Here is a 10,000-nt window from a genome sequence, read left to right as displayed (position 1 = left end):
GACTTGTGAGGTAGCGGTGCATTTCAACAGAACACCGCACGACTTAAACGACTTTTCTTTCCAGTGTATTGATCAAGTGCAGATAAATGCAAACAATACAAGTAACATCGAAAAGCTTTTAATCACTAAAGAGGCATATTGGAGTGCACAGTTGTTCTCTCTGGCACCTTTTGGCTTGAATAAACGTCAGGAATTCCACTCGAAAAAAAGAATAAACTACAATTAGCGCAAAAATAACTTGCAAATTTGGCGGTTATCTTAGTTCAGGTGTTCAAAGGCCCTGACCTTGGATCTTGTTAGCTTTGTTAGCGCTAGGTTTTCTCAGGGGCCCCCATCGGGGAATTTATTACATTATCGTTGTTTAAGGGCCCTGTTTAGGGCGCCTGTTGTGCCTTGCCGCGGCATAGTTTCAAGGGCTTTGTTTGGGGATTTTGGGACCGCCTTTTTTGAACATTGAATATTTTACACGCGGGTCCCTTCACACTTTCGGCTGACTCGACGAATCGCGTTACTCTTTTGATATTAATCTTATTTGTATTATATTCGATTATTTATTCTTATTTGGTTTGTGTCTTTTGAGTTTTGTACCGCATTGTCCTAATATCTCGCTTAGTAATCACCGATTGTTTATCATTGGTTAATTTTTTCGTTTTCATGTGTTACCACGCCCTGTTATGTAATCATCTTTGTAATATTATGTCACTTTTTATACTGTAAACTTATTTAAAGTTATTGTAATTTATTATTCACTTGCACTGCAACTGATGAAGGTCTTTGACCGAAACGTTTATTTTTATTAAATTTTTAAACTTTTTTTTAGATTTCTTAGATTTTTTACTGTATATATATTTTTTTCGCTCGAAGTTGTCCGTCCTCGTTTTCCACAATTGCCTACATATATATATATATATATATATATATATATATATATATATATATATATATATATATAATATCTGTTTCTTAAGCTCCCCTCTCTTTTTAAAATTATTGAGACCGCCCCTATAAATCCCTCCCCCCCCCCCCCCCCAAAAAAAAGAAAAAAAAAAAAAAAAAAAACACGAAAAAACCTTTTTGTGGTCAGGCAAGAGTTTAGTTTGCTTTAGAGCTATCCTCCACCCAAATTTATTATTATTATTATTATTTTTTAACAATTTACTTGTGGAAATGATGTGTAAAGGAAAATAACCATAGGATAACCATAGCTGAAATTTGAAGCCCTTTCCTCTCTCCCCACTTTAGTTAGGAAGCAACTGCAACTAGCAAACCCTTACTCCATCACAATAACATTAATCAGTAAATAACAATAATTTATCATCCATGCAAATAACTGTGAGCAAATATAGAGACAATTATTTATATAGCTGATAACGAATCATCAGACTAATGGGTTTCCAAATGTAATGTGGAATCTCTACTGAAAACAAATCAAACATTATAGGTGTACAGAGTTACATTAGTATCCCCATAAGAAAAATATCATAATCATAATCTTTTTGTTAGCCTTTGAACGATTATTTACTTTCTGCCATTATTTACTTTTCTTTGTTAATTTTCAGACCATAATAGTGCTACATAAATTCCTTGAAGGATGACCATATATGGATAATTCAAATAGGAATGTTGCTTTTTTAGTTCAATAAATAATACTGAAAAAAAGGAGATGGAGATAGAACCATCGTTAATAGTAAAGCTATGTGGCTGATGTCCTGATCAACCACAAGAAGTAGAAAGTATGCGTTCGGGATTTGTTGTTGTACATGGTTGCATAACAGGCTGAAGAGCCTTATTACCATGAAGTAACCCGAATTGTAAAAGAGCAATGACATTGCATTATTTCCCATTCATTTTGTTCATGCAGTTTCCTAAAAAAAATCTTCTATAATGTACATTGTGGCACACCAATATGAATCACTCTCTTCACATCAGGAACCTCTACATGTATTCCAATGCCAAATACTAATTTTCTAGTTACATCGTTCTAGCTGTATTATATTTTTGGGAACACCATGTACTCATATGGGAATACTGAAATAAATTGTTGTTGTTGTTGTTGTTGTTGAAAGCACCCAAAAAATTAAGCTTTATATAAGCTGGTTGAAATGTATGAAATGAACAAAAAAATTATAACAACAAAAGCAGTAAGGGGTGGGCGAGAAAATGGTGGGAATAGCCCTCTATCTAGTTTTGTAATGTCTCCAGTCACAGAAGTTCAGGTGAGCACTGAGGCTTTTCTCAAGTCTGAATGTACAAAAATCATCATTAGATGTTCCAAACAAGCTAATTAAAATTGCAACAGAGCCATTATGGAAGCCTCCACCACACATATATAACCACTGGATAACAACTGGCATTGGACATTGGACTCTGCGTTTACGTTAACATGGTAGTAACCACTTCAAAAGCCCATTGCTACCCTATACCCTGGTTACCACACACATATTTTTTTATTCTTTCCATAACCATATGCAAAGTAGATTTCTCTTCTCATATTTATTCAATTATAATACTGATGCAAATTAATTCTGTAAATAATGCACAATAAAAGTTAACTGATTGATTTAATTTGACGGTTTAATGATCGGTTGATTGTGTAAGACCCTTTTTTTGTAAATTACATTCCTTGCAAGGAAAGATGAAAAGATATTCGTGTTACTGATATCTCAGCCAGTGAAGGGCAAAACTGTTTATTACATTTGTTATCGCTAGAGTTCCGAGTTCTCTAGTTCCCGCGCAGAGCTGCTATAGATCGGGAACCGTGGTTTATTGGTATAATAGAACATAGGTTTAGCAACTCTATTGACCAATCAGGGCGTACGTAGTATCTCAGTTATTTTATAATATTTCATATATTGATTGTTTTCATTGATTTTCCTACAGATTGATTGTCCTGTTCACAACATCATTCTGTATAGGGCTTTTCTTAAAGATAATTTGATAGAAGTATTTAAGGATCCTGAAATATTTCGAGTAAATTTAGATGTTACTTTAATTAGCGACAATGGCATGGAGGAAGAGGGAAAGGGGCCCGGTGTTTTTCGTGACACATCATCTACTTTCTGGAGCCAATTCAGAAAAAGTTCCTGCTATCAGACATGATTACCAAAGAGCTGATTGGAAAGCAATTGCTATAATTCTAATGTGTGGGTACACTCGAAGAATTCGTAAATCACTCGCCTGGGGTTCGTGATTTACGAATTCTTCTCGTGTTCTTCCAACATCCCGCTTGGTTTATCAGCCTATAAACCATAAAAGCTTGTAGTCTATTGCTTAATTAAGCTCTATATTTCAGAAGATGATGATGATAATGATGATGTGTTAGATTTTCTCTCTAATTACAAGTGTTATCGAAATCCCACACAACAAAACATATTGCAAATTATTTCTGAACTTGCCCACCAAGAAATAATTCAGAAACCACGTTATGTCATGAATTGCTGGGTACCTATTATTAAACCAATGATTTCTCTTTCAGATTTCGAATCTGTTGTAACTTTAGAGAATCTTTATGAAATTAAGAGGCCCACTGCCAAAAATATTTTGAAATTAATCAAATCAGAGCCTGTAACTGAACAAGAGCGACAGTGCCTGGACCATTTCAAAAGATATATCCGTTCATTACAGGGAAAGTCACTGTCATTGTTGCTGCAGTTTATTACTGGAAGTGATATCATAAGCCCGTGACAGTATAGAGGTGGCAGTCTCAACTCTAGAAGGCACTTCTCGTAGACTAGTGGTACATACATGTGGACGGCACTACAAGAAATCCCATCATCATACCAGTCATACAATGAGCTGTCAGAAGAATTTAGTGAATTGCTGCAACATAAAGGAGCATGGCATTTCAACATTGTTTAATAACACCACGAAGTGGTGGCTGAAAACTTTACTCTTTAAACTTGTACAGTTTACTTTTTCATGACTCTTTTGGTACCGACTACCTGATGGTATAAGATGCAGTTCACAACTGTTGATACGTTGTTTTAAGTGTTGAGTTTTATTGTAAGGCAGCGCTGCGCGCGAGCGAATTCTTGTTTATTGCATAGCGGTCAAACTATAATTAAATAATTAACTTAGAAAGCAACTCTAGTTTACTTTTGAACCCGAAATTTAAGAAATTTTGGTATATGATAGTTTTCTTTGTTCGACGTCTACCGTTACATGTTATAGAAGCCTTCCAAAGGCTTAGATATTCTGAGTAATAGGTATTTGCCTGTGGTTTGAACGCGGCGATAGACAAGAGTTTAAAAGGCTTTTCTCTAGCAGTCACCGTCCCAGAAACGCCCAGAGATTTCCTTCGGCCAAGGCAGGAAATCGGCTCAGTCAAAAATTAAGGCAAATTGTCTCAATTTTCGGGTGTTTTTCTAGGTCACATTTTCGCCCCGAACCACGAGAACCGAAACGATTGACCGCGGCAAAATATTGAAGCCTAGGAACTAGGCAAGCCAACGAAAGAGTTGCACTTGTGAACAACGTGAAGGAAACCCACGAAATACCGATTGAGTTGAAATGTTACTTTTACCGCTTCGAACGGCGAAAGCGCTCATGAAGTAATGCTTAGAGAATGTCAAATGGCTTCCTCGTCCAGTGCAAGCAACTTCTCCTACTCGAAGCAGGAACCTTTGTCGTTAGCAGCTAACGCATCAGCCAATTCTAATCGATTGGTTTTGAAACCTTTTCTACGACTTTTTCCTTTGTGGTGCTTTCTTCGAACTTGCAAATGAATAAGAACTTTTGCTTTCCTTCGAAGACCTATTTATGTTTAAATCAGCAATCTACAAACGGAGAAAACTCCGAACGGCTGTGACTAAAAGTGGGACGTGGACGTGGGGACTGGGACGTAGAACGTGGGACTTGGGGACTTGGGACCCCGAAACGTGGGTCGCGGGGTCGCGGGGTCGCGGGGTCGCGGGGTCGCGGGGTCGCGGGGTCGCGGGGTCGCGGGGTCGCGGGGTCGCGGGGTCGCGGGGTCGCGGGGTCGCGGGGTCGCGGGGTCGCGGGGTCGCGGGGTCGCGGGGTCGCGGGGTCGCGGGGTCGCGGGGTCGCGGGGTCGCGGGGTCGCGGGGTCGCGGGGTCGCGGGGTCGCGGGGTCGCGGGGTCGCGGGGACGCGGGGACGCGGGGACGCGGGGACGCGGGGACGTGGGGACTCGGGGACGCGGGGACTCGGGAACTCGGGGACGCGCGGGGACTCGGGAACGTGGGACGTAGGGATTCGAGGAGGTGATAAACAAACAACACCGGATTTTTGCCTGAATTTGTAAAGCACAATTTTTGGTGCTCTCGAGAAAGGCATTATATGCTAGAGAGTTTGTCTGCAGAACAGTAGCTGATAATTTCCAGCGTTCGTGGTTTGGCCTGATATGTTTGCTTGCCTATTTTACCGTGAGAGCTCTGGGTACAGGTTCCCACTCACTTTCCAGCTTGAGATCATTACGAGAAGTATCTGTACATTCTAAGAATGAAAATAAAAGGAATATTCATTTTCGGACAACGATTTTCCTCAAGTAAACATCAGCGTCGAAATTAGCAAAGATAAGGCACGGATGTTAAAAGATTAGCAAGAAAACACAGCTACTTATCAGAAAAATCGTCCATGGCTGCCCACGAGGTTTAAGACCCCCTGCGTTGAAACTACTCTGCACCCAGAGCTTTCATAGTAAAATGGGCAGGGAAACATACCAGGCCGAACCATGGACACTGGAAATCATCAACTACTGTCCTGGTCTATTGACACACTCTTCAGCATATAATACCTTTCTCGACAGCACCGAAAATTGTACTTTAGGGACGGTTCATTATTTGTGGGTATGACTAACCTGCGAACGCCGACGTATTTCTGGCTGTCGCTTGTCTCCGCCGAAAATAACGTCTGCGAACCCGAGCCACGAAACGATTTCTGTGACGTAATGACTTCTGTTTCTCTTTGGCCAATCAGATTCCATGATAGAATGAAACTCGAGTACTCCTCGCAGCAAATAACTCGCGCAGTAGTTCTGGGGCTGCTTGAGCTAAACTGTGGGTGGCTTAAAATTTCTACGTCATAGAAATCGTTTCCTGGCTCGAGTTCGCAGACGTTATTTTCGGCGGAGACAAGCGACAGCCGGAAATAAGTCTGCGTTCGCAGGCTAGGGTATGACCGGGTCGGAAAAAAAGTGACCGGGCGATGAAAAATATTTGCTCCGAATTGACGGGCTACTAAATTTTTGGAGATTCAAACGACCGGGTTCTGAAAAGTAATATGCCCTTCTTTACGGAAACATAACACCACTTCAAAGTTTATATGGTAACCGATCAATGTACACGCACTACATTTACATGTGTCATCACGTCAGGCTTTTATGACCCTTTTATTGGAAATTGACGAAATTATCGCACTTTTTTATGTAGAAAGGCTTACAGGCTAAGACAAGTACTACCGTTGAATATTTTTTATCTTAAAAAAAAATGTAAAGCGTATTGAAAACAATAAGGGAAAGAAACGACTGATTAGTGTTGCCAAACCAACAAATTGCGAGCTTTCAAACCGCAAGCAAATCACAGTGTTTGGACAACCAGGCAGTTTCGCTTGTTTCTGATTTTCGTTTTGTCTATTTCAGAGGCCATTTCATTTCTTTGTTTCGGGTTTCAGTATAAAAAAATGCCTCGAAACACTGTCTCGACTTTGAAATGAACACTTTGTTTATGTTAGCCTGCAGTGCAGGCGTCTTACTGGCGCGAGTTAGTGTTACAACCTTGCGACCGCCTTTTTAGACCGCCATGTTAGACCGCCATGTTAGACGGTGGGGGATGGGGGAGAGGAAAGACGCCTGCCCGAAAAGCCCGTTAAAATGCGAAACACCTCCTGATTAGTTGCGTTTCACTGTATTGCCGGAAATGAGCGGGTAACCAATCAAAATAAGGTTTTCTCGACACCGGAAGTCTCACAAGGGTACACACCACGAGAAGTTTGTGCCAAGCCGCAGGATGTCTTGCATTCTCACCGAGGTACGTGTTGCGCTAGCGACTTCAGACGTACAGAGTATTTTAGAAATACCGGCAACTGATGAGATCCACATGGAGGATCGAAACCATGGTCTTGCCTGAACTAAGCCGAACAATGGCATATAAAACACGCAAAACAGTTAACGGGACTTGCGCGTAAACAGCTACACTTGAATCATGTGGTGCCAGAACAACCAAAGGAGGAATAAACCTATACATCGAGCAAGAGAAACATAAGCTCGATCAGATAACTGCAAGAAACATAAGAATGTGTCTAGACAAACGTATAGCTTTCTCAAAGTAAAGCTACAGCGTCTCCGAAGGAAATCGTACGAGAACAAATATGATATCCGTGATAAGGATCTACCTACTGTGTTTGTAAACAGTTCTAGTCACGGCCGGGCCCGGTGTCACAATATAGAATGCAAGTAAGCAACATGTTCACGGTAAATTTCATATTTTGTCCCTCAAAAGCAAATTCATGGAGACTTAAAAGCATATCTTGCAATAGAAATGAGCCTAAACAATGCATAAACACATGGCAAATTACAGAGGTGTCAAACTCAACGAGTCGACATGCAGATAACAGCGCAAACCATGCAGACCTTTGAATTATAAAAATTTGCCATAGCACGATCTAACGGCTCAACTCCGCCTAAAATTCCTCCTTATTACACAACACGAAGTGCCCTTCATGAACACGAGTGAAGCGACAAGAAAGGTCGAGTGACCGAACAGAGAACGGCAAATGTGCAAATGTCACGAACCGTAGAAGTCGTGTAGGCTAGTTAACCCCATTTTACGTAAATATTAAGCTTTTCCCAAAGCCAGTGGGTAGCACTGCCAACAGATCTTTTCCGGATACCAGTGCGGAAATTGCGTCTTTTTGCTCCGTTCGTAATTCGCGAGACATTCCAAGTTCACAGAAACGCTTGAGAGATTCCTCGAGAGCAGAATCGAAACTAACAACATCACTTTCGACAGAGTTTGCCATGTTTCTTACCCGCACGAACGAAACGAAACTGACTGACAGAGAATTGACAGGCAGGGTCAAGCCGCACCAATCAGAAACTCCGTTCGTGGGTGAACGGAGTTTCCTAAAAGAACAATGACCTCGGGCAGGCGAGATTTTCTTCGCTCCACCCCTCCCCTATCCTTCCTCTTGCCTATCATTCACCCCCTTGGTAAAACTTTCTTTCTCTCCCCAGTCTTCCACTGCATGAAAAATTCAAGATGGCGGCTAAACTTTTTACGATGTGAGCGCTCGCTCGAAAAAATCTCGCCTGCTCTGCAGGCTATGTTTATGTTTTTCACCGTGGAAAAAAAAAAAAGTACGCCCATATTTAGCAAAGTTTAGATTGTATGCAAATGTACATGTTGCACGTTGAGCTTGACGGTACAGAGAATGTAGCAACAAAAAGGTAAAGTTATACAGATCGTTACAAGTTATTAATCGCGTTACTGGACAGGAAAATACAATTTTCAACAATCATTTTGCGCGTGCTTGCATGCTAGTGTACATTGTAGGTAAAGCCCTGGTACGGTAGTGTAAATATCTTCGTTGAGTTTTTGCGTCAAACAATGAATTGCGTCAAACAATGAATTTCCATTTACTATTTTTTCAAAGATCAATTGACTTCTATCGGTTCATGGATTACATCACTTGATCAAGAGTGTTATATAGGAGGAATCTCCATAATGACATTTTGCCGTGCTTTTTAATAGCTGTGTCTGACCAAAATGTAATTTTTTCGAAGATGATGCACTGTTGCCTTGTAACATTGCTTTTAGCCTTCTTTTCAAAATGGAAAAATGTTCATTTACACAAGCTGAAAAACATGAAATGACTTCACACTGTTGCTGTGTCAATTTTATATCAGCTTCTATAACATTATTTTCATTGACCGGGTTTTGAAACGTTTTAGAACGAATCAAGACGAGTTTTGAACTTTTGGTATGGTACTATGACGGGCATTAGTAAAAAAAAGTTATTTCCGATTTTCCGACCTGGTTATCCCCATAAATATTGAACCGTCCCTTTCAAATTCAGCGCAAAAAGGAAGATGAAAAATACGCAGAAAAGGAAAATAACTCGAAATTACCATCTGCTAACGAAAATTGAATCTGGAAAATGTCGTCGCGTGACAGCGGCCCTTGACGTCATTTGTCTAAACAGCGGCGGAATCCAAACGAATGCACAAATAGGAAAACAATTTTTCCCGGCCAGAAAACGTTTAGTGGAACAATGTTATGTTATTTTTCACAAATGATGGTCACTCAAAAAGAAAAACTTCCCCAACCGCCACACCGTTTTGGCCACAGCGTAGTCTGAGTTATGGGGTCACGATCGGTCATGACTGGATCCCTAGCCGCTGACCGCCCGAAGGACATTGCAGACTCGTTTTCCCACGTTCTCGCGACTTGACGTGACAAATGACGTCAAGGGCCGCTGTCACACGACGACATTTTCCAGATTCAACTTTCGTTAGCAGATGGTAATTTCGAGTTATTTTCTTTTTCTGCGTATTTTTCATCTTCCTTTCTCTTTCAATTCTACATCCTTCTACTCAGGATGGTCTTTGAATGCCTAGCAAGGTTTAAAGTGGCGTTTACCACGCTATCCACGGCCGTATTGGCAAAAGAGAAGTGTTTCGCCGAAGTAGCAGGATAACGGTAAACACGGTAACTTTGAACGCTTTGTACAAGGCCAATATACTTTGGCCGAAAAATGTTTTTCCAGAAACGTGATGTGTATCCCTCCAATGTCTGATTCATCACTGTGATTGCTTTCAAAAGCGTTGAACTTTTGAGAAATAATTATTTTAAAATCAGCTCCAACGCTCCATCTAATTTAGTATGCAATATTTGAAACTTTATTTTTTAATCGCTTCGGCAGTTTTTTGATGTTTATCGAATGATCTTGCATTAAAAGGCCTTTTTCTTCAACACTGTGTAGTTTTCTCATTATTTTGCGTTGCGAGAGTAATTTCTGAACAGTTTTTTGCGGGGGCTTATTTT

Source organism: Orbicella faveolata, unplaced genomic scaffold (genome assembly GCF_042242905.1).
Source record: "Orbicella faveolata isolate gen_17 unplaced genomic scaffold, um_ofav_v1 contig_24, whole genome shotgun sequence".
Classification (NCBI taxonomy): Eukaryota; Metazoa; Cnidaria; class Anthozoa; order Scleractinia; family Merulinidae; genus Orbicella; species Orbicella faveolata.
Note: the sequence above shows the minus strand (reverse complement) of the source record.